General features: G+C 45.7%; 1 protein-coding gene and 1 pseudogene across 1 annotated transcript in view; one reads left to right on the forward strand and one right to left on the reverse strand.

The window, feature by feature from the left end:
• LOC135542929 (dystrophin-like) overlaps positions 1–26,772 on the reverse strand; it is a gene marked incomplete at its 5' end in the record, with an annotated part of 841,859 nt that overhangs the window by 119,025 nt on the left and 696,062 nt on the right.
• Positions 1–26,772, forward strand: part of LOC135542895 (dystrophin-like) — a 98,798-nt pseudogene that overhangs the window by 22,366 nt on the left and 49,660 nt on the right.

Below are 26,772 nucleotides of genomic sequence, written 5' to 3' on the forward strand. Positions count from 1 at the left end.
AGGGGAAGGAAGAGAGGAGGAAGAGAAGGAAGAGAGGAGGAGAAGGATGAGAGGAGGGGGAAGAGAGGAGGTGGAGAAGGAAGAGAGGAAGGGGGAGGAAGAGAGGAGGGGTAGGATGAGAGGAGGAGGAGGAAGAGAGGAGGGGGAGATATGGGGGGGAGGAAGAGAAAAGGAGGAACCTGAGATGATGGGGAGGAAGAGAGGAGGAGGAAGAGAGGAAGGGGAGGAAGAGAGGAGGAGGAGGAGGAAGAGAGGAGGGAGAAGAAGAGATGAGGGGAGATATGAGGGGGAGGAAGAGAAAAGGAGGAAGAGAGGAAGGGGAGGAAAAGAGGAGGGAGAGGAAGAGAGGAAGAGTGGAGGAAGGGGAGGAAGAGAGGAGGGGGAGAAAGAGAGGAGGGGGGAGAAGGAAGAGAGGAAGGGGAGAAGGAAGGGAGGAAGAGAGGAGGAGGAGAAGGAAGAGAGGAAGGGGAGGAAGAGAGGAGGGGGAGGAAGAGAGGAAGAGAGGAGGAAGAGAAGGAAGAGAGGGGGGAGAGAAAGAGAGGAAGATAGGAGGAAGAGAAGGAAGAGAGAAGGGGAGAAAGAGAGGAAGGGGAGGAAGAGAGGAGGGGGAGAAGAGGGAGAGGAAGGGGAGAAGAAAGGGAGGAAGAGAGGAGGAGGAGAAGGAGGGGAGGAAGAGAGGAGGGGGAGGAAGAGAGGAGGGAGAGGAAGAGAGGGGGAGAAGGATGAGAGGAAGGGGAGGAAGAGAGGAGGAGAAGGATGAGAGGAGGGGGGAAGAGAATTGGTGGAGAAGGAAGAGAGGAAGGGGAGGAAGAGAGGAGGCGTAGGATGAGAGGAGGGGGAGGAGGGGGAAGAAGAGAGGAGGGTAGGATGAGAAGAGGAGGAGGAGGAAGAGAGGAGGGGGAGATATGAGGGGGAGATATGAGGGGGAGGAAGAGAAAATGAGGAACCTGAGAGGATGGGGAGGAAGAGAGGAGGAGGAGGAGGAAGAGAGGAGGGAGAAGAAGAGAGGAGGGGAGATATGAGGGGGAGGAAGAGTAAAGGAGGAAGAGAGGTAGGGGAGGAAGAGAGGAGGAGGAAGGGGAGGAAGAGGAAGCGTGAGAAGATGAGAAGGAGAGGAGGAGAGTATCTCTTCTGTTATATTAGGGATATATGACTGCATGTCTATGTAAGCGTATGTAAGCAATAGTGTTCAGTATAGTGTGTAGATACAGTATGTTAACGCATGAGTTTACATCAGTCAAGTTCTGGAGGTGGTAGAGCTGAAAGCAAACAGTAGATTAGATTAATCTTGGCTCATGCTTTCTCTCTCTCTGTTTCTCTTTCTCTCACTCTCTCTCTCTCTCTCTCTCTCTCTCTGTCTCTCTCATCTGTCTCTCTCTTTCTCCCTCTGTTTCTTTCTCTCTCTCTGTTTCTCTCCCTATCTCTCTACTTGTATCTCCCTCTATCTCTCCCCCTGTATATCCCTCTATCTCCCCCTGTATATCCCTCTATCTCCCCCCTGTATATCCCTCTATCTCTCTACTTGTATCTCTCTCTATCTCTCCCCCTGTATATCCCTCTATCTCTCCCCTGTATATCCCTCTATCTCTCCCCCCTGTATCTCCCTCTATCTCCCCCTGTATATCCCTCTATCTCTCTACTTGTATCTCTCTCTATCTCTCCCCTGTATCTCCCCCTGTATATCCCTCTATCTCTCCCCGTGTATATCTCCCTCCCCATATATCTCTCTCCCTGTATATCTCCTTCTATCTCTCCCTCCCTGTATCTTCTCTGCAGGTTGAACTGGTGAATATAGGAGGAGCCGACATTGTTGATGGGAATCATAAACTGATTCTTGGACTCATTTGGAGCATAATTCTCCACTGGCAGGTCAGTTAGTCATCCTGTGTGTTGACCAGTAGGGGGATTACAGATCAGCCCATCCTCCCTCTCCTCATCACCCCTCTCTCCCCCTCTCCTCATCCCCCTCTCTCTCCCCCTCACCTCTGTATCTCCCCCTCATCCCTCTGATATCCCCCTCTCCTCATCTCCCCCTCTCTCTCCCCCTCTCCTCATCCCCCCCTCTCTCCCCATCACCCCTCATCACCCCCCTCTCTCTCCCCCTCTCCTCATCTCCTCCCTCTCTCCCCCTCTCCTCATCACCCTCTCTCTCCCCCTCACCCCTCTCCTCATCACCCCCTCTCTCCCCCTCTCCTCATCACCCCTCTCTCCCCCTCACCCCTCTCCTCATCACCCCTCTCTCTCCCCCTAACCCCTCTCCTCATCTCCCCCTCTCTCTCCCCCTCTCCTCATCACCCTCTCTCTCCCCCTCATCTCTCCCCCCTCTCCTCATCACCCCCTCTCTCCCCCTCTCCTCATCACCCCTCTCTCTCCCCCCTCAGGTCATCCCTCTCCTCATCACCCCTCCTCTCTCTCCCCCTCACCCCTCTCCTCATCACCCCTCTCTCTCCCCCTCACCCCTCTCCTCATCTCCCTCTCTCCCCCTCTCCTCATCTCCCCCTCTCTCCCCTCACCCCTCTCCTCATCACCCCTCTCCCCCTCACCCCTCTCCTCATCTCCCCCTCTCTCTCCCCCTCTCCTCATCGCCCCCTCTCTCCCCATCACCCCCTCACCACCCCTCTCTCTCCCCCCCTCACCCCTCTCCTCATCTCCCCTCTCTCTCTCCCCTCTCCTCATCCCCCCCTCCTCTCTCTCCCCCTCACCCCTCATCACCCCTCTCTCTCCCCCTCTCCTCATCACCCCTCTCTCTCCCCATCACCCCTCACCACCCCCGCTCTCTCCCCTCACCCCTCTCCTCATCTCCCCTCTCTCTCCCTCTCCTCATCCCCCCTCTCTCCCCCTCTCCTCATCTCCCTCTCTCTCTCCCCCTCACCCTCCCTCACTCCCCCCCTCTCTCTCCCCCTCACCCCTCTCCTCATCACCCCTCTCTCTCCCCCTCACCCCCTCTCCTCATCACCCCCTCTCTCTCCCCCTCTCCTCATCACCCTCTCTCTCCCTATCACCCCTCATCACCCCTCTCCCCTCACCCCTCTCCTCACCACCCCTCTCTCCCTCCCCCTCACTCCAGCAACACTCAGTCATAATGACTTAATGAATCCACAGGAACATTTACATAGAATTAATGATGCGCTTAATGAGGAAATCTCCATTGGATTTGAATATTTGACGTCTTAAACATACAGACAGTCGGTGTGTGAAGAGCGAAGAGGCCCAGTCAATTAGACAGTCAGAGACATTAGTGGGGAGTCTCAGCGTTGGGCTTCGTCATGGAATGAATTAGTGTGGAAATGCAATGCAGTGACCTACTCCCAAATGAGGGACGCTCGGGTCTGTACCCAGAAGGCCGAGCAGCGAGCGCTGGGTTAGGCTACACTGTTGGAGACGAATCACTGACTAATGAACTTGCCTGGAAGTATGGGGATTGGTGAGGAGTCTCTGTGTGTGGGTATGGTGTGTGTATGGTGTGTGGGTATGGTGTGTGTGTGTGGGTATGGTGTTTGTGTGTGGGTATGGTGTGTGTATGGTGTGGGTATGGTGTGGGTATGGTGTGTGTGTGTGTGGGTGTGGTAAGTGTGGGTACCCACTGGGTTGTCCGTGCATGTCACATTCGTCATAACGAGGAGACCTAGGCACAGTGTGATATGAATACATTCTTTATTTACATGAAGAACACTAAACAAACTAACGTGCCACTATAAGAGATGAGTGCTGACAGGCAACTACACATAGACAATAACCCACCAAACCAAAATGGAAAATGGCAACCTAAATAGGATCCCCAATCAGAGACAACGATAAACAGCTGTCTGATTGGGAACCAATTCAGGCCACCATAGACCTACATATACCTAGACATACCAAAACCCCATAGATATACAAAAAAAAACAGACAAGACAAAAACACACATACCACCCTCGTCACACCTTGACCTAACCAAAATAATAAAGAAAACACAGATATCTAAGGGCAGGGCGTGACAGTCCCTTTGGTGGGAAATTCACTTCATTTGCACATGACTATGGGACTTTTAATGGACCTCTCTCTGACGCAGACAATGTAACAAAAAAATGTGTGTGTGTGTGTGTGTGTGTGTGTGTGTGTGTGTGTGTGTGTGTGTGTGTGTGTGTGAGAGAGAGAGAGAATCGGGGGTGTGTGTCACAATCAGTTTACCTCCCTCCTGGCCTAAATCTGCCAGTCAGTTGAATGGGGTTATTTTAAAGGCTGTGATTGGCCAGACTAATATTTATTGGGTGTGATTGGCTAAGATAATATTTTATTGGCTCCGATTGGCCAGGCTAAGTATTCTCTGGTCGGATAATGTTTTTATAGTCAGACACTGGAGAAACGCATAGGGATTGTGTGTGTGTGTTAGAGAGAGGAAGGAAGGAAGGAAGGAAGGAAGGAAGGAAGGAAGGAAGGAAGGAAGGAAGTAAGGAAGTAAGGAAGGAAGGAAGGAAGGAAGGAAGGAAGGAAGGAAGGAAGGAAGGAAGGAAGGAAGATATCCATGTGTGTATACCCAGCAAACCAAAATTGTTTCTGTGAAGATTCCCAGAAACATTTGTTCGGTCGCGGCAAACGTTCTTATAATACAATGACTATCCAGTCGTGGAGATGATTATGTATAAAACATTTGCCTGATGTTGAAAGAATGTTCCTAGAACACCTTTAATCTGTTCTTTACACGTTCCCAGAATGGTTCATCAGGTTGTAGGAACAGTCTAGTTGAGAACATTGTGGGAACATCACAAAAGATATGTTCCCATAACACAAAAAGTGTCCAGTCGTTTCCTTTAGGGTGCAAAAAATATTCACCTGGTATTACAAGAACGTTCCCAGAACACATTTTGTCTGTTCTTTAAAGGTTCCCGGAATGTTTCATTAGATTGTGGGTCATTGTGTGCACATAAGAGATATGTTCCCAAAACAAACAAAAAGAACTGTCCAGTTGTGCTGACACTCATAGTGTTTTTATCAGACTGAACAAAACATTCCTTTGATGTTGCACGAATGTTGACAGAACAGCCTTTCCCAGAACATGTCATTAGGAGATATGTTCCCAAAACATAAAATATGCTCAGTTGTGATGACATTGACACAATGTTTAAGTTAGGTCGCACAGGCCAGTCCCTTAATGTTGTAAGAGTTAAATAAGTCTGTTTTTATGACGTTCACAGCATATTTGTTTCAGGTTTGACATAATATTCCATTGCTGTTCACACAATATACATTTTAGCTTGTCTTTAAGGTCCTCAGAACGTTTCAAGAGCATTTAGAAAATGTTATATTTAAGTTTGGCCGAATGTTAATGCAGATTGGAGTACATCTGAACAGCATTTAATCACATAAACACAACCATATTTTGTACACTTCATATATGTTAACAATCTGCACAATGTGAGTTTTGAACTTGCGAAGTTTGGTTCCCTAGCCAACGTTTGGTTCCCTAGCCAACATTTGGTTCCCTAGCCAAAGTATGGTTTAGCCCCTAGCCAAAGTTTGGTTCCCTAGGCAAAGTTTGGTTCCCTAGCCAACGTTGGTTCCCTAGCCAAGTATGGTTTGGTTCCCTAGCCAAAGTTTGGTTCCCTAGCCAAAGTATGGTTCCCTAGCCAACGTTTGGTTCCCTAGCCAAAGTATGGTTCCCTAGCCAACGTATGGTTCCCTAGCCAAAGTATGGTTCCCTAGCCAAAGTTTGGTTCCCTAGCCAACGTTTGGTTCCCTAGCCAACGTTTGGTTCCCTAGCCAACGTTTGGTTCCCTAGCCAACGTATGGTTCCCTAGCCAACGTTTGGTTCCCTAGCCAACGTTTGGTTCCCTAGCCAACGTTTGGTTCCCTAGCCAACGTATGGTTCCCTAGCCAACGTTTGGTTCCCTAGCCAACGTTTGGTTCCCTAGCCAACGTATGGTTCCCTAGCCAAGCCAACGTTTGGTTCCCTAGCCAACGTTTAGTTCCCTAGCCAACGTATGGTTCCCTAGCCAACGTATTGTTCCCTAGCCAACGTTTGGTTCCCTAGCCAACGTTTGCTTCCCTAGCCAACGTATGAACCCTCTTTGCCACCAGGGGACAGCTGTGGCCTTGTGTTTTTTATTCAGTCACATATGGTCAATCAGGTTCTGTGTCCTTATTGACCGTATTGGACTGAAGAAACCCCACATGGTCACAGCTGTCCCCTGGTGGAGCGGAGGGTTAATTATCTGGCTGAAGTTCTTAAGATTGGAGGTTTAATTCCACATATTCTGTAACCATGTTTGATTAGAAAATATTTTGAAATTGAGGGTCATATACACTGTGTCATGACGTTGGCCTGTTGGGGGAGGTTTATGACCCCCATAAATACCTTCCCCGTTTTCTCTCTCTACTCTATAGAGTTGACTCGTGTAAAGCCTCGGTAACATAGAGAGTCTGGTAACATCGAAAGGTGGGAAACGGAACCATATTTCGGTAATCCAACCAGTTGAAAATATGCGTTGGTACTTAATGAATGTGATGTCAGATCAGTTGTTGTCTGAAACATTACTACTAATGACAGGATGACATAAACTGTATCTTGGAAAGTTGACACATTCTAGTTATCAGATTGACATGGAATTGTTGTGTTATTTAAATGTTTAAATATGAAACTGTTTGTGGAAAGATGAAATGTAATTTTAGCTTCTTAAATGAGAGAACGGTTTGTCATAGAGAAACTCTGCTCACTCAGAGGCCCAAGTGAACAGACACTGGTTGTAAACTATGAAACACGCCCTTCTTTCACCACTATATAAACCCGTTGACGGAAATTCAACTCTCTGTTCCGAGGATGTGAGGACGACGGTCCTACGTTAAAAGGACTCAGATAATAACCTAACGAAATTAGCATCATGTTCAATGTGAAGGTGACGATCGACACGCCGAAAGGAGGATTTTCGACTGTACCAGCCAGAATATAGCACAAACTTCAAATTATGGCAACTTGGTATGAACTTTGAACTCTTATTCACTCCAGAAGTGATACCTCCTGGCTGTTGAGTTAGCAGCGGGCTAGGAAAGGACGGACGACGTATCCAGTTTACCACCAGAGACATTCTTAAAAGGACAAGAGATCCCTGCTGGACAACCCGGCCGTCCATAAACCACCAACCTATTGAAGCGCAGCTCAGAGTAAATATTTATTGCATTTCCCTTCTCCAAATGGGCGGTTATTTAGAATGCATAAGATTCTGTGAATGCATAAGATTCTGTATTGACGATAGCACAGCTTCTCCCTTTGTTACTCAGTCTTCCCGCTCTTTCACTCAAACCCAACCCCCTTCTTTGTGTAACCAGCCGTCATATCTGTTCCGCTAGGGACGTTTTCCTTTATGACATCATTCGTAATCAATGTATGATCCATTCTGTGTAGATGTAATTCGGTGTGATTTATTTAGGTATAAATAATTAAACCAAATGTTGTATTGCTGATTCAACTTGTTAGCCAGGGTTCGTGAAGATAACCAAGAATTTACAGCTTTCAGATGAGACTGAATAAAGTGATGATTAAATATTGACTGCTACTGATGTAAAATATTACTAGGTCTTTAAGTGTTTATTCGGAAGCTCTATAAACATTCTTTCGTGGTGCCCTGACTTTCTAGTTAATTACAATTACCTGATTAGCCTAATCAGGTAATATTAATTACAGAGAAAGGATTTTATAGAATAGCATGTCATGTCACTTCATCCGGAATAGCCAAAGACACGACAACTGAGTATACAAAACATTAAGAACTCCTGCTCTTTCCACGACGTAGACTGACAAGGTGAATCCAGGTGAAGGCTCTGAATGTGTGGTTGAATCTGTGAATATGTATTGAAATTCACTGCTCCACTGACGGACCTTAATCATTGTATTTGTGGGTTTAAAATATATATATATTTTATTTATTTTTTATTTAACCTTTATTTAACTAGGTAGGTAAGTCGAGAACAAATCCTTATGTATAGTGATGTCCTACCAAAAGGCAAAAGGCCTCCTGTGGGGATGTGGGATTAAATATATATATATATATGGTACATCACACATCATGACAAGAGAGACACCACAACACTACATAAAGAGAGACCTAAGATAACAACATAGCAAGGCAGCAACACACGACAACACAGCATGGTAGCAACACAGCATGACAAAACATGGTAGCAACACAACATGGCAGCAGCACAACATGGTAGCAGCACAAAACATGATACAAACATTATTGGGCACAGACAACAGCACAAAGGGCAATAAGGTAGAGACAACAATACAGTACATTACACGAAGCAGCCACAACTGTCATAAAGAGTATTCATGATTGAGTCTTTGAATGAAGAGACGGAGATGAAACTGTCCAGTTTGAGTGTTTGTTGCAGCCCGTTCCAGTCGCTAGCTGCAGTGAACTGAAAAGAGCAGCGACCCAGGGAGATGAGAGAGGTCATGTGACTTGTTAAGCTCATTGTAACCCCTGAAATGATTTAGGCTTGCCATAACACAGGGGTTGAATACAGGGGTTGAATACTTATTGACATTTCAGATTTTCATTTTTTATTAATTTGTAAAAATGTTAAATAACATTATTCCACTTTGATGTTATGGGGTATCGTGTGGAGGCCAGTGACCAAACATCTCAATTTAATCCATTTTAAATTCAGGCAGTAACACAATGTGGGAACAAGTCTGAAGACACTATCTCTTGTACCCAGACTGTTCCCACAACCTAATGAAAATGTTCTGGCAACGTTTAAAGAACTAAAAAAGGCTGTTTTGTCAACATTCTTGTAACATCAAAGGAATGTTTTGCTCACCATGATACAAACATTATCTGAATGTCAGCACAACTGGACACTTTTTGCCTTGTGGAAAAATATATCTTGTCATGTTCCCACAATGTTACCACAACCTAATGAAACATTCTGGGAACCTTTAAAGAGCAGACAAAATGTGTTCTGGGAACATTCTAGTAACATCAGGTGAATGTTTTTTTTTTGCAACCTAAATAAAACATTGTATAATCATCCACACAATTGTACAGTCTTTTTGTGTTTTGGGAATATGTATTTTGTGATGTCCCCACAATGTTTCCACTAGACTGTTCACACAACCTAATGAAACATTCTGGGAACCTTTTAAAGAACAGATGAAATGTGTTCTGGTGTTTCTTTGCACGCTAAACCCTAAACCCTAAACGTACCAACATGTGGTGGCTGTTACAGATTAAATGCACAGCATTTTAGTGAATGTTAGGAGAACATTCCAACGATTTTTCACCTAAAAAAAATATTTAGATTTAATCAAAAAATTCTCTGAATGTTTTTGGGATGTTATCCTACTGTTAGATAAAACTCTAACTAGAACTTAAAGGGAATCTTAGCTAATGTTCTGGGAATGTTCCCGGTTGACTGGGTGTGTGTCTGAGTTGGATATACAGCTGATGGTAAGATATGCTTCAGTAAAAAGTTACCAGACATACCAGTGGAAGCTATTGATGCACTTCTTCACTCTTTTCTCCTAGAGCTTTTTAGAAAGAGAAAGAGAGAAGAGGTAGAGAGTTGGAATATTACATCTCCCTCTCTGTGTGTGTGTGTGTGTGTGTGTGTGTGTGTGTGCGTGTGTGTGTGTGTGGTGTCATGACGTTGACCTCTTTGGGTATAGCAACCCCATCCCCCTCTCCCTGCCTCCCCCTTGCCTCCTTCAACTAGGCTGCTGTGGTCAGAGGTCGTAAATTCCTGAGAAGACCCTGCCACATAGTACAGAGAGAGTACATTTTCATAGAGGACAAAGGAAATCCTTCCACCTCACAGAACTTGAGGTACGAACAAATTTCATGTTCCAGAGAAAGTATAAAAGATCGGTGAAGAATCCAGCTACGAACTGGTCCGTTTGTCACGACTTGGGGAAGTTCATGGGAGACGGTGTGGCCACATTACCATAACGCTGTTTATATAATAGCCCCAGATATAAGGTTTACATCTAATTGATGTATAAGATGAATGCGTGAGTATGATACTGTTTACACAATTTTACAATGTGATTTTGGGCTGTTTAATGAAGGAAAACTCAAAAAGGGGATTGGAGGTAACTAAATCAGAGGACAGCTCCTGAGCACAGTTAGGGTCAGACATCCTGGGACAGCCCTTTTCTGCCATTCCGAATAAAACCCCCACTCGGGTTTTCGATCAGCAGACCGCGCTTACCTCAATTACGAGATGGCTAAAGGTTGCAGACCATGATTTTCTCCATTAGGAGGACAAATGTTGGAGACCATTGCTGAATCTTTTAACCATACCACGGGGTTAAACTCTTAGACTATCGATACCGACAGAATAAGAACAAGTCTTTGATATTGATAACTAGTCTGCAGCTAGGAATTCGGCATCATTGAACGTGAAGAACGACAACCGCCGAAACACCCATTCTATAACGAATGTCACTCTGAACAATCCCCTCTAACCACAACCGAGAGAGAGAGAGGGAGAGACACAGACAATTCTACAAAAGAAATGAACTTTTCACCAGCGATCAAGACGACACACTGAGCGTAAATATATTGATTGATTTCAATTGTTCCTGAAAGAGTGAGCGTTCATGTGCAAAGGATAAGCATTTCAATTGTTATAATTATCACTCTGTAGTGACTTCTTGGTCGACCCCCAGCTCCCATTTTGTCTAACAAGCTGTCATGCCGGTTTAGCCCACTAGGGCATATTCTCCTATCATTACATTTGCCTTGTTTGTTTGTTTGTTTATGCATTTCTGTGAATTATTTAGTTAGTAATAAATAAATGATTTAAGACAATTGATGTATGGATGACTCATAGTGAAGACTGGGTTCGTGCAGATAACCAACAGATAACCAACAATTTACGACGTTTGGAATGAGACTAACGTGAGGTAAAGTAAATAATTCATTAATTCGAAGACTAATTGATCAGATAAAATATATGAAAAGTTATTTTAGGAAATGATAACTTTGTAATCTGAATAGTTTTCTTTGGTGCCCCAACTTCCTAGTTAATTAGTTAGGTGATGAATTAGTTGATCGCATAGTAACTAATTACAGAGAATCTTTGATAAAAACTATACATCTTCAGTTAATGATAGTAAAGACACGACAGTGGATACGATAGGTGATGGTAAGTGTTAGGAATTTTATGAATAAATGACTAAACAATATCCCCATTTCAAATAGAACTGCAACTAAGTAAACTTATACTCTGTTTTATTATATCTGATGAACAATATGAATTCATAAGTGAGGGATTGTGGAGCCTGAAACAGGGGTAATTAAATAAAATAAATACCATTCCAGCCAAGTTGGAGAGGATTGGAAGTGGTTTTTTTAAGTAAGCAAAAAAGGTCATTAACCTATGGTTGAACCGACGCAACTTAGCTCTGGGATGTTTAGATAAGGCAGTGAGGGCTTTCCCAGGTGAACTGGAACTGTCAGCTAAGTGGTGATGGATAATGGTGAGGGGTCAAGAGTTAATTCAGTTATATTGTGTGTCATGTGTGTGCGCTAGTAGGTCGGAATGAACTTTTAAACCTGCTTTGTCTTGGTCGAGAGGAGGAGATTCATTCTGGAACCAATGACGTGATATTTTGTATATAAAGTGTTGTTCGTGGTTACATGGCAGCGCTCCGAGAATAAATACTATTATCTATTTTTGACAAGACTGGACTCTGTCTATTTTAGGCAAATAAGAATCTTACAAATTCTCATAAAATATAATAAGTGAATTCAATGAATGAAAACATATTGGAATAATGAAATTATACCAACAGTAAGATATGCATCAGTAATACAGCTTTTCCAGACATACCAGTGGTGTACGTCTTCACACTGTTCCCTGGGCAGAGATGTTCCAGAACTGTCACTCAACTAGCTAACTGTGTGTGTGTGTCTGAATTGGAATATTACATCTCTGTGTGTGGTGTGTGTGTGTGTGTGTGTGTGTGTGTGTGTGTGTCTGAATTGGAATATTACATCTGTGGGTGTGTGTGTGTGTGTCTGAATTGGAATATTACATCTACGTGTGTGTGTGTGTGTGTGTGTGTGTGTGTGTGTGTGTGTGTGTGTGTGTGTGTGTGTGTGTGTGTGTGTGTGTGTCTGAATTGGAATATTACATGTGTGTGTCTGTGAATATTACATAGTGTCTGTGAGTGTGTGAGTGAATCCAAACTCTTCCCAAAACGATTGCAGGACGTGTAGAGAAGTTGCTTTAACTTAACAGAAGGTTCCTGCCTCAGTGGTAATAGCTCCCAACACCTGTCATCAGGTACTTCAATAGATACATATTCAGCCTGTTCCAGGGGGAATGTTGTCGTGTGAGCGGCGGTGTTGAGGACATTAGTCTCCCTGTTTCCATATGTCTCCAGACCTCTGTCTGACATTTGGAGTATTTGCGTCCTTTGCAAATTTGTGTTTCTGTCTTGACTCCCCCCCCCCTCTCTGTCTCTCTCTGTCTCTCTCTGTCTCTCTGTCTCTCTCTCTCTCTCTCTCTCTGTCTCTCTCTGTCTGTCTCTCTCTCTCTTTCTCTCTGATCTGTCTCTCTCTCTCTGTCTCTCTCTGTCTCTCTCTCTCTGTCTCTCTCTCTCTCTCTCTGTCTCTCTCTCTGTCTCTCTCTGTCTCTCTCTCTCTCTCTCTCTCTCTCTCTCTCTCTCTCTCTCTGTCTCTCTCTCGCTCTCTCAATTCATTTCAATTCAAGGGGTGTTATTGGCATGGGAATCATGTGTTAACATTGCCAAAGCAAGTGAGGTAGATAATATACAAAAGTGAAATAAATATTGAAAACTCTCTCTGTCTCTGTCTCTCTCTCTCTGTTTCTCTCTCTCTGTTTCTCTCTCTGTTTTTCTCTCTCTGTTTTCTCTCTCTATTTTCTCTCTCTCTGTTTCTCTCTCTCCAGGTAAAGGATGTGATGAAGGATGTGATGGCAGGCCTACAGCAGACCAACAGTGAGAAGATTCTGCTTAGCTGGGTGCGCCAGTCCACCAAGGACTATCCCCACGTCAATGTGGTCAACTTCTCCTCCAGCTGGTCCGACGGCCTGGCCTTCAACGCACTCATCCACAGCCACAGGTAGGAGGATACTCCTCCATAACACTCATCAATAACTGGCCTTCAACGCACTCATCCACAGCCACAGGTAGGAGGATACTCCTCCATAACACTCATCCATAACTGGCCTTCAACGCACTCATCCACAGCCACAGGTAGGAAGGATACTCCTCCATAACACTCATCAATAACTGGCCTTCAACACACTCATCCACAGCCACAGGTAGGAGGATACTCCTCCATAACACTCATCAATAACTGGCCTTCAACGCACTCATCCACAGCCACAGGTAAGAGGATACTCCTCCATAACACTCATCCATAACTGGCCTTCAACGCACTCATCCACAGCCACAGGTAGGAGTATACTCCTATAACACTAATCCATAACTGGCCTTCAACGCACTCATCCACAACCACAGGTGTCTCCATAATCCATAACCGGCCTTCAACGCACTCATCCACAGGTAGGAGGATACTCCTCCATAACACTCATCCATAACTGGCCTTCAATGCACTCATCCACAGGTAGGAGGATACTCCTCCATAACACTCATCAATAACTGGCCTTCAATACACTTATCCACATCCACAGGTGTCTATAACCCTCATCCATAACTGGCCTTCAATGCACTCATCCACAGCCACAGGTAGGAGGATACTCCTCCATAACACTCATCCATAACTGGCCTTCAACGCACTCATCCACAGCCACAGGTATCTATAACACTCACCCACAGCCACAGGTCAGACGTCAACCCGACAATCATCCATATATCTTATACCTAGACCTCATCCAAAGCCACAGGTCAGAGACACTCATCCACAGCCACAGGTCAGTGACACTCATCCTTAACACTCATCCACAGCCACACAGAGACACTCATCCACAGCTTGTGGGGAATCGTGAATTTGCTCAAGGTGTAGAAAATAAGATAAGTTGAACAACTGCATTATTTAAGGTTTAATAGACAGTAGACAGACATATTGGGAGACAGACACATTCCTCTGAGAGGTGCCCGGGCCCTGGTGGGAACAAGCTGCCCCCTTCCACAGACAAGACATTCATTATATGCTCAACCTTATCTCTGCTCTCCAGCTACCTCCCGAGTGCCCGGGCCCTGGTCAAAACATACAGCCTCCAAGTGCCCGGGCCCTGGTCAAAACATACTGCCTCCCGAGTGCCCGGGCCCTGGTCAAAACATACTGCCTCCCGAGTGCCCGGGCCCTGGTCAAAACATACTGCCTCCCGAGTGCCCGGGCCCTGGTCAAAACATACTGCCTCCCAAGTGCCCGGGCCCTGGTCAAAACATACTGCCTCCAAGTGCCCGGGCCCTGGTCAAAACATACTGCCTCCCGAGTGCCCGGGCCCTGGTCAAAACATACTGCCTCCAAGTGCCCGGGCCCTGGTCAAAACATACTGCCTCCCGAGTGCCCGGGCCCTGGTCAAAACTTACTGCCTCCAAGTGCCCGGGCCCTGGTCAAAACTTACTGCCTCCAAGTGCCCGGGCCCTGGTCAAAACATACTGCCTCCGAGTGCCCGGGCCCTGGTCAAAACATACTGCCTCCAAGTGCCGGGCCCTGGTCAAAACTTACTGCCTCCAAGTGCCTGGGCCCTGGTCAAAACATACTGCCTCCCGAGTGCCCGGGCCCTGGTCAAAACATAGCCTCCAAGTGCCCGGGCCCTGGTCAAAACATACTGCCTCCCAGTGCCTGGGCCCTGGTCAAAAGAGCCTCCAAGTAGCCCTGGTCAAAAAATGCCTCCAAAGCCTTCTAAGCCAATTTGCAAGGAATGTCACTTTAAAGAGCATAAATGAAAGCCTTCTGCCTTAGGAATGTCTAGGCATTAATGCTGTCTAAGTGCTGTTTTATAGTGAGTCCTATCCTCAGAGAGGGTCAACCTCTGGTTTAATATGCACCTAGAATTTTGTGTTTTGATGAAATGAGAGTCTGGTCTCTCATTCATCATTCTAACAAGGCATAGCAGGTAGCGGGAGAACGGGGCTAAACTAGGCTACTTCATTTGAATAAATGATCTGGACAAGGCATAACGTTCAGAGGCAGTGACCCTGAGGTTGTGCAGAGTGGCACAAATCAACAATGCATCAATTGTTGATCATTAAACATCTCATGCATCATGTACTCGTAATCATCCTCATTGTCGTTGGAATTGGAAACATTTCTCGGCAGTATTTCAGCTACACGTTTCTTCTCATACATTTTCACACCACCAATGTCCTATAAACACCAGGGAAGTCCGTTTTTCACACCACCAATGTTCAATAAACACAGGAAGTCACCACATCACCAATGTTCAATAAACACCAGGGAAGTCCGTTTTTCACACCACCAATGTTCTATAAACACCAGGGAAGTCCGTTTTCACACCACCAATGTCCTATAAACACCAGGGAAGTCCGTTTTTCACACCACCAATGTTCAATAAACACCAGGGAAGTCCGTTTTTCACACCACCAATGTTCAATAAACACCAGGGAAGTCCGTCTTTCACACCACCAATGTTCAATAAACACCAGGGAAGTCCGTTTTTCACACCACCAATGTTCAATAAACACCAGGGAAGTCCGTCTTTCACACCACCAATGTTTCAATAAACACCAGGGAAGTCCGTTTTTCACACCACCAATGTTCAATAAACACCAGGGAAGTCCGTCTTTCACACCACCAATGTTCAATAAACACCAGGGAAGTCCGTTTCACACCACCAATGTTCAATAAACACCAGGGAAGTCCGTCTTTCACACCACCAATGTTCAATAAACACCAGGGAAGTCCGTTTTTCACACCACCAATGTTCTATAAACACCAGGGAAGTCCGTTTTTCACACCACCAATGTTCTATAAACAGCAGGGAAGTCCGTTTTTCACACCACCAATGTTCAATAAACACCAGGGAAGTCCGTTTTTCACACCACCAATGTCCTATAAACACCAGGGAAGTCCGTTTTCACACCACCAATGTTCTATAAACAGCAGGGAAGTCCGTTTTTCACACCACCAATGTCCTATAAACACCAGGGAAGTCCGTTTTTCACACGATAAAGCGGCAACACTCTCTGTCCTCGTACCTTCAGCAGTCTGACATCAGTATTATCAACAGATATGAACGTTGAGTCTACCATTTTAATTCACCATTTTGACCCTTCAACTTAGCACAAACAGACATTGCCAGGACATACAGGGAGAGAGAAATATACAGTACATATCCCGCTAACGTTAACATGAACCTGATTTATCTTACATTTCTAACCATTCGCTTTTCACAGTTGTAACAACGTGTGTGTAAGTGGCAGGGAAGTCAGGCGCAGGAGAATCCAACTCTGTATAAATGGAGTCCTTTAATACACTTAACAAAACTCCAAAACCAAAATAAAACATAAATAAAAGTGGGTACAAGATCCCGTTGCTCCCAATACATAATACACGAACATACAAACACACAATCTGACCAGGACATGAGGGGAAACATAGGGTTCAATACACAACACGGGTACAAGATCCCGTTGCTCCCCAATACATAATACACCAACATACAAACACACAATCTGACCAGGACATGAGGGGAAACATAGGGTTCAATACACAGCATGTCATTGATGGGATTGGAACCAGGTGGGAAGGAAGACAAGACAAAACAAGACAAAAGACTAAATGAAAAATGGATCAGTGATGGCTAGAAGGCCGGTGACGTCGACCGCCAAACACCGAACACCACCCAAACACCACCCGAACACCACCCAAACACCACCCGAACACCACCCGAACACCACCCAAACACCACCCAAACACCACCCAAACACCACCCAAACACCACCCAAACAAGGAGAGGGGCCGACTACGATGGAAGTCGTTACAACAGTAGCCTAACAGTCCCCTGTTGGTCTTTGCCATGCACCGTCCTGACTGGTATACCAATAACAAGTCAGTATTGGCAATCCCAAATCAATTACGGCAAGGTTGACCCCCCCCCTCCCAACACTCCTTTTTCTGGCATCTCTTCATTTCCTTCTTCAGAGGGCTTTACAGTTTCTACTCACAGCGACACACATGTAACTCATGCCTGTCACAGTGGGTGGTCCTTGATGGTGTCCCGAAGTCAATATCTGGGGGATAGACTAATTTTCCCAACCAGACGAGTCTCTCACCTGACCATCCGTCACTGTCCATTTTGTCTCCTCCACTTTTGATCAGCAGACAAGATCTCTCCATGCTCGCTTCACGTGCTCGGTCTCAGGACTCATGCTGCACTCCTGAGAGAAAAGCAGTCAATAGCCTCCACGTACACAAGTTGCTGGCTCGGACTCAGGTCTCAGGTAGAAGTGGTGAGGGACAGGGCCGTAGTGAACGCCATTACTGAAACGAGGGCCAGAGAGGTAGAGGGTCAGGGAGGTAGAGGGCCAGAGAGGTAGAGGGCCAGGGAGGTAGAGGGTCAGGGAGGTAGAGGGTCAGGGAGGTAGAGGGTCAGGGAGGTAGAGGGTCAGGGAGGTAGAGGGCCAGGGAGGTACAGGGTCAGGGAGGTAGAGGGCCAGGGAGGTAGAGGGCCAGGGAGGTACAGGGTCAGGGAGGTAGAGGGCCAGGGAGGTAGAGGGTCAGGGAGGTACAGGGTCAGGGAGGTAGAGGGTCAGGGAGGTAGAGGGTCAGGGAGGTAGAGGGCCAGGGAGGTAGAGGGTCAGGGAGGTAGAGGGCCAGGGAGGTAGCGAGGCAGGGAGGTAGAGGGCCAGGGAGGTAGAGGGCCAGGGAGGTCAGGGGAGAGGGCCAGGGGGCCAGGGAGGTACCAGGGAGGTAGAGGGTCAGGGAGTTACCAGGGAGTTAGAGGGTCAGGGAGGTAGAGGGCCAGGGAGACCAGGGAGGGAGGTAGAGGGTCAGGGAGGTACCAGGGAGTTAGAGGGTCAGGGAGGTAGAGGGTCAGGGAGGTACCAGGGAGTTAGAGAGTCAGGGAGGTAGAGGGTCAGGGAGGTAGAGGGCCAGGGAGGTAGAGGGTCAGGGAGTTAGAGGTTCAGGGAGTTAGAGGTTCAGGGAGGTAGAGGTTCAGGGAGTTAGAGGGTCAGGGAGTTAGAGGGTCAGGGAGTTAGAGGGTCAGGGAGTTAGAGGGTCAGGGAGGTAGAGGGTCAGGGAGTTAGAGGGTCAGGGGTTAGACCAGGGAGTTAGAGGGATCAGGGAGGTAGAGGGTCAGGGGGAGGTAGAGGGCCAGGGGGTAGAGGGTCAGGGAGGTACCAGGGAGTTAGAGGGTCAGGGAGTTAGAGGGCCAGGGAGGTAGAGGGTCAGGGAGGTAGAGGGCCAGGGAGGTACAGGGCCAGGGAGTTAGAGGGCCAGGGAGGTAGAGGGCCAGGGAGATAGAGGGTCAGTGAGGTACCAGGGAGTTAGAGGGTCAGGGAGGTAGAGGGTCAGGGAGGTAGAGGGCCAGGGAGGTAGAGGGTCAGGGAGGTAGAGGGCCAGGGAGGTACCAGGGAGTTAGATGGTCAGGGAGTTAGAGGGCCTGGGAGGTAGAGTGTCAGGGAGGTAGAGGGTCGGGAGGTACAGGTTCAGGGAGTTAGAGGGTCGGGGAGGTACCAGGGATTTTGAGGGTTTGGGAGGTTCCAGGGAGGTAGATGGTCAGGTTGGTAGAGGGTCAGGGAGGTAGATGCAAGTAGATGGAGGTAGATGGTAGATGGAGGTAGATGGAAGTAGATGGAAGTACAGGGAGGTAGATGGAAGTAGATGGAGGTAGATGGAAGTAGATGGAGGTAGATGGAAGTAGATGGAGGTAGATGGTAGATGGAGGTACAGGGAAGTATATGGAAGTAGATGGAAGTAGATGGAGGTAGATGGTAGATGGAAGTAGATTGAGTTAGATGGTAGATGGAGGTAGATGGTAGATGGAGGTAGATGGAAGTAGATGGAGGTATAGGGAGATAGATGGAGGTAGATTGAAGTAGATGGAGGTAGATGGTAGATGGAAGTAGATGGAGTTAGATGGTAGATGGAGGTACAGGGATGTAGATGGAGGTAGATGGTAGATGGAGGTATAGGGAGGTAGATGGAGGTAGATGGTAGATGGAGGTACAGGGAGGTAGATGGAGGTACAGGGAGGTAGATGGAGGTGGATGGATACAACCCTTAGAGAGAGAAACTAAATCAAAACAAAGCAGCAATACACTTCGTCAGAAATATCTGCATTACTTGTTACATTCACCGTTCAACCTCTGGCCTTTCTAGTGAGGCTGATCCGCCTCAGCAGGAAGTCAGGACAGAGGTCAACACAGAGGTTAAAGATTACAGGAAATAAAAGAAGGGTGAAGAATGCTGCTTTGGTTCCTGTGGGTAGATGACCTGCTAGCTGATCCTCAGCTCTTTCCCTTTCTTCACCTTTACTTAGACTAAATATTTAAAAATGTTCAAAACAACCTCTGTTCCAGGTCACATTGTTTTTCAGTACAATTCCCATCAGAATTCATGACAGTAGACTTCAGAAACTGTTATTTACGTGTCCTTTAAGGTGCATCCTTTCTCACCCGTGAAGAACCAACTCAAACCCAATAACAAGTCCACACATAATACATCACCCGCTGTATCAACACCACTGACGCATAATACATCACCCGCTGTATCAACACCACTAACACATAATACATCACCCGCTGTATCAACACCACTAACACGTAATACATCACCCGCTGTATCAACACCACTAACACATAATACATCACCCGCTGTATCAACACCACTAATACATAATACATCACCCACTGTATCAACACCACGAATACATAATACATCACCCGCTGTACTAACACCACTAACACATAATACATCACCCGCTGTACTAACACCACTAACACACGATACATCACCCGCTGTATCAACACCACTAATACATAATACATCACCCGCTGTATCAACACATAATACATCACCCGCTGTATCAACACCACTAATACATAATACATCACCCACTGTATCAACACCACGAATACATAATACATCACCCGCTGTACTAACACCACTAACACATAATACATCACCCGCTGTACTAACACCACTAACACATAATACATCACCCGCTGTATCAACACATAATACATCACCCGCTGTATCAACATCACTAACACATAATACATCACCCGCTGTATCAACACCACTGACACATAATACATCACCCGCTGTATCAACACATAATACATCACCCGCTATACTAACACATAATACATCACCCGCTGTATCAACACCACTAACACATAATACATCACCCGCTGTATCAACACCACTAACACATAATACATCACCCGCTGTATCAACACCACTAACACATAATACATCACCCGCTGCATCAACACATAATACATCACCCGCTGTATCAACACATAATACATCACCCACTGTATCAACACCACTGACACATAATACATCACCCGCTGTATCAACACCACTAACACATAATACATCACCCGCTGTATCAACACATAATACATCACCCGCTGTATCAACACATAATACATCACCCGCTGTATCAACACATAATACATCACCCGCTGTATCAACACCACTAACACATAATACATCACCCGCTGTATCAACACATAATACATCACCCGCTGTATCAACACCACTAACACATAATACATCACCCGCTGTATCAACACATAATACATCACCCACTGTATCAACACATAATACATCACCCGCTGTATCAACACCACTAACACATAATACATCACCCGCTGTATCAACACCACTAATACATAATACATCACCCACTGTATCAACACATAATACATCACCGCTGTACTAACACCACTAACACATAATACATCACTGTACTAACACCACTAACACATAATACATCACCCGCTGTATCAACACATAATACATCACCCGCTGTATCAACATCACAACACATAATACATCACCCGCTGTATCAACACCACTAACACATAATACATCACCCGCTGTATCAACACATAATACATCACCCGCTATACTAACACATAATACATCACCCGCTGTATCAACACCACTAACACATAATACATCACCCGCTGTATCAACACATAATACATCACCCGCTGTATCAACACCACTAACACATAATACATCACCCGCTGTATCAACACCACTAACACATAATACATCACCAACTGTATCAACTCCACTGTATCAACACATAATACATCACCCGCTGTATCAACACCACTAACACATAATACATCACCCGCTGTATCAACACATAATACATCACCCGCTGTATCAACACATAATACATCACCCGCTGTATCAACACCACTAACACATAATACATCACCCGCTGTATCAACACATAATACATCACCCGCTGTATCAACACATAATACATCACCCGCTGTATCAACACATAATACATCACCCGCTGTATCAACACATAATACATCACCCGCTGTATCAACACATAATACATCACCCACTGTATCAACACATAATACATCACCCGCTGTATCAACACCACTAACACATAATACATCACCCGCTGTATCAACACATAATACATCACCCGCTGTATCAACACATAATACATCACACCACTGTATCAACACATAATACATCTGTATCAACACCACAACACATAATACATCACCCGCTGTATCAACACCACTAACACATAATACATCACCCGCTGTATCAACACCAATAATCACATAATACATCACCCACTGTATAATACATCACCGCTGTATCAACACATAATACATCACCCACTGTATCAACACATAATACATCACCCGCTGTATCAACACCACTAACACATAATACATCACCCGCTGTATCAACACATAATACATCACCCACTGTATCAACACATAATACATCACCCGCTGTATCAACACCACTGACACATAATACATCACCCGCTGTATCAACACCACTAACACATAATACATCACCCGCTGTATCAACACCATAATACATCACCCACTGTATCAACACCACAACACATAATACATCACCGCTGTATCAACACCACTAACACATAATACATCACCCGCTGTATCAACACATAATACATAATACATCACCCGCTGTATCAACACCACTAACACATAATACATCACCCGCTGTATCAACACATAATACATCACCCGCTGTATCAACACCACTAACACATAATACATCACCCGCTGTATCAACACATAATGCATCACCCACTGTATCAACACATAATACATCACCCGCTGTATCAACACCACTGACACATAATACATCACCCGCTGTATCAACACCACTAACACATAATACATCACCCGCTGTATCAACACCACTAACACATAATACATCACCCGCTGTATCAACACCACTAACACATAATACATCACCCGCTGTATCAACACCACTGACACATAATACATCATAATACATCAACACCACTAACACATAATACATCACCCGCTGTATCAACACATAATACATCACCCACTGTATCAACACATAATACATCACCCGCTGTATCAACACCACTAGCACATAATACATCATCCGCTGTATCAACACATAACACATCACCCGCTGTGTCAACACCACTAGCACATAATACATCACCCGCTGTATCAACACCACTAACACATAATACATCACCCGCTGTGTCAACACCACTAACACATAATACATCACCCGCTGTATCAACACATAATACATCACCCGCTGTGTCAACACCACTAGCACATAATACATCACCCGCTGTATCAACACCACTAACACATAATACATCACCCGCTGTGTCAACACCACTAACACATAATACATCACCCGCTGTATCAACACATAATACATCACCCGCTGTATCAACACCACTAACACATAATACATCACCCGCTGTATCAACACATAATACATCACCCGCTGTATCAACACCACTAACACATAATACATCACCCGCTGTATCAACACATAATACATCACCCGCTGTATCAACACCACTAACACATAATACATCACCCGCTGTATCAACACCACTAATACATAATACATCACCCGCTGTATCAACACATAATACATCACCCGCTGTATCAACACCACTAACACATAATACATCACCCGCTGTATCAACACCACTAACACATAATACATCACCCGCTGTATCAACACCACTAACACATAATACATCACCCGCTGTATCAATACATAATACATCACCCGCTGTACTAACACCACTAACACATAATACATCACCCGCTGTATCAACACATAATACATCACCCGCTGTATCAACACCACTAACACATAATACATCACCCGCTGTATCAACACATAATACATCACCCGCTGTGTCAACACATAATACATCACCCGCTGTATCAACACCACTAACACATAATACATCACCCGCTGTATCAACACCACTAACACATAATACATCACCCGCTGTATCAACACATAATACATCACCCGCTGTATCAACACCACTAATACATAATCATCACCCGCTGTATCAATACATAATACATCACCCGCTGTATAACACCACTAACACATAATACATCACCCGCTGTATCAACACATAATACATCACCCGCTGTATCAACACCACTAACACATAATACATCACCCGCTGTATCAATACATAATACATCACCCGCTGTACTAACACCACTAACACATAATACATCACCCGCTGTATCAACACATAATACATCACCCGCTGTATCAACACCACCAACACATAATACATCACCCGCTGTATCAACACCACTAACACATAATACATCACCCGCTGTATCAATACATAATACATCACCCGCTGTACTAACACCACTAACACATAATACATCACCCGCTGTATCAACACATAATACATCACCTGCTGTATCAACACCACTAACACGTAATACATCACCCGCTGTATCAACACATAATATATCACCTGCTGTATCAACACCACTAACACATAATACATCACCTGCTGTATCAACACATAATACATCACCCGCTGTATCAACACCACTAACACATAATACATCAGTATAGAGGGGTGGGTTGTGTGCGTATGCAGGTGTGTGTGTGTGTGTGTAAAACGTAGGGCAAAAACAAACTAATGTCCAGGCCTTACTTCATTGGGCCGTAAGTCTAGGTCCAAAACGCTTCTTAACAGCTTCAACACCCAAGAGATAAGACTCCTGAAGAGTTAATCAAATGGCCACCCAGACTATCTGCATTGTCGTCCCCTCCACCCTCTCTGTTGTGCTGCTGTTGCTCTCTGTTTATTATCTATGCACTGTCACTCTACCTACATGTACGTATTACCTCAATTACCTCGACTAAGCGGTGCCCCTGCACATTGACTCTGTACCGGTACCTCCTGTTTATAGGCAAGAGCCTGTCAGTAAGCATTTCACTGTAAGGTCTACTACACCTGTTGTATTCGGCGCACGTGACAAATGACATTTGATTTGAATTGGGAGCTTCTCTTAACATCTGTTTTCTGGTTCCTTTATAGACCTGCAGAGTTTCACTAACTGCTCTCCCAAGGCAGCCAGCCTCAGGAAGCATTTCACAGGGAGAGATACAGAATCACTGTTAAACTCATCAGAATACTTGGTAGTGGACACACCATCCTTTCCTGATAGAGAGAATCAACATTTCATCAGTTTTCACTATGTTAAATCTTAATCAGTCGAGTCAGGTCAGAGACATTCATCCATAACACTCATCCACAGGTCGCAGGTCAGATGTTAGCCCTCAAATTCCGCAGTGGGTTTTCCTTATTTTATCTGGCTCGAGGCAAGATTGCAAATTAGTGTCTGACCTCAGAACAGGATTCAATAAGAAAAGCTCTAATCTGCTCAGACATCATCCAATCAGCTCTTCTACTCCTTTACCTGTTGGCATTTAGTCTGGAACAGAGTGGTCTGATTGGCTAGAGGATGTTTAGAGGATGAATCTGATTGGCTCATTCTGTTCCTGCCCCCCGCAGGCCCGAGCTGTTTGATTGGAGCATTGTGGAGAAGCAGAAGAGTGCCATGGAGAGATTGGATCACGCCTTCAGCAAGGCTGAGCAAACCCTGGGCATAGACAGACTGCTGGACGCTGAGGGTAAGATCCCTGACCCCTAACGCAGACCCTGACCCCTAACCCAGACCCTAAACCTGACCCCTAACCCAGACCCTAAACCTGACCCCTAACCCAGACCCTGACCCCTAACCCAGACCCTGACCCCTAACCCAGACCCTAACCCTGACCCCTAACCCAAACCCTAAACCTGACCCTAACCCAGACCCTAAACCTGACCCCTAACCCAGACCCTAAACCTGACCCCTAACCCAAACCCTAAACCTGACCCTAACCCAGACCCTAAACCTGACCCCTAACCCAGACCCTAAACCTGACCCCTAACCCAGACCCTGACCCATAACCCAGACCCTAACCCTGACCCCTAACCCAGACCCTAAACCTGACACCTAACCCAGACCCTAACCCTGACCCCTAACTCAGACCCTGACCCCTAACCCAGACCCTAACCCTGACCCCAGACCCTAACCCTGGCTAACCCTGACCCCTAACCCAGACCCTGACCCCAAACCCTAACCCTGACCCCTAACCTAGACCCTGACCCCTAACCCAACCCCAGACCCTGACCAACCCCAGACCCTAACCCAGACCCTAACCCTGACCCCTAACCAAGACCCTAACCCTGACCCCTAACCTAGACCCTAACCCCTGGCCCCTAACCCTGGCCCCTAACCCTGACCCCTAACCCAGACCCTAACCCTGACCCTTAACCCAGACCCTAAGCCTGACCCCTAACCCAGACCCTAACCCAGACCCTGGCTCCTAACCCTAACCCTGACCCCTAACCCAGACCCTGGCCCCTAACCCAGACCCTAAGCCTGACCTCTAACCTTTCAGTAAGGCGGAGCGACCCCTGGGCACAGACTGCTGGACGCTGAGAGGAAGAGACTTCTGTATGGAGACAGTTTATAATATAATGTCATCTGAAACCCCTCGGCATCTTCTTACTGCGACATTTAACCAGAAGCCCATATGATGTCCGTATGGGGCCGAATTTACAGTCTTCACTTGGGCTCAAAAGTGAGGAATAGTTACAGTATTATCCTGTGCTGTTGTTTAAGCCAGTGAATCTCACCGTCGTCACGTCGGCGTGATTTAGGACTTCCAACCCCTTTTAAAACCTTTTACTGCAGTGGGCTAAATCAGGGCCAATCAGACTGTTTCTTGGTCGTCTTAAACAAATCTACTTTGTAACAACAGTATCCACCTCACACACATGGTTATGGGCTTAACAAAAGAAGACACCTGTATCATGTCAGATATAGAGTTGAAATGTCTTCCATTTTGAGTTTTCATCCCAACATTACACTTCATATACATCACAGAAAACTGAAATATAACTTAGCTGTTTGACATAAAAACCCATGATTCCACATGAGGGTGATTTGGTCATTTGACTACAGGAAAGGATACACATTGTATGTTTGGGCTACAGAACATTGGATCATCTAACGGGGCTGAGTTAGAGCTGTGTTTGTGAGAAAAAAAGTCTGTTGAGTCAGATTGGTTTGAGCTACAAACTATTTAAAACGTTCTCAGCTGAGACTTCAGGAACACGCACATGTGACATGTTTAGGTCTATTTGACTACGGAAGAGTCGAGAAGGTAAGGTTCTTCCACATAGCAGATCATAGGACATAGTGTTTAAGGGGCTACATAGATCATATGAAATCCCAGGACATAGTGTCT

Source organism: Oncorhynchus masou, chromosome 7 (assembly GCF_036934945.1).
Source record: "Oncorhynchus masou masou isolate Uvic2021 chromosome 7, UVic_Omas_1.1, whole genome shotgun sequence".
In the NCBI taxonomy this organism is placed as follows: Eukaryota; Metazoa; Chordata; class Actinopteri; order Salmoniformes; family Salmonidae; genus Oncorhynchus; species Oncorhynchus masou.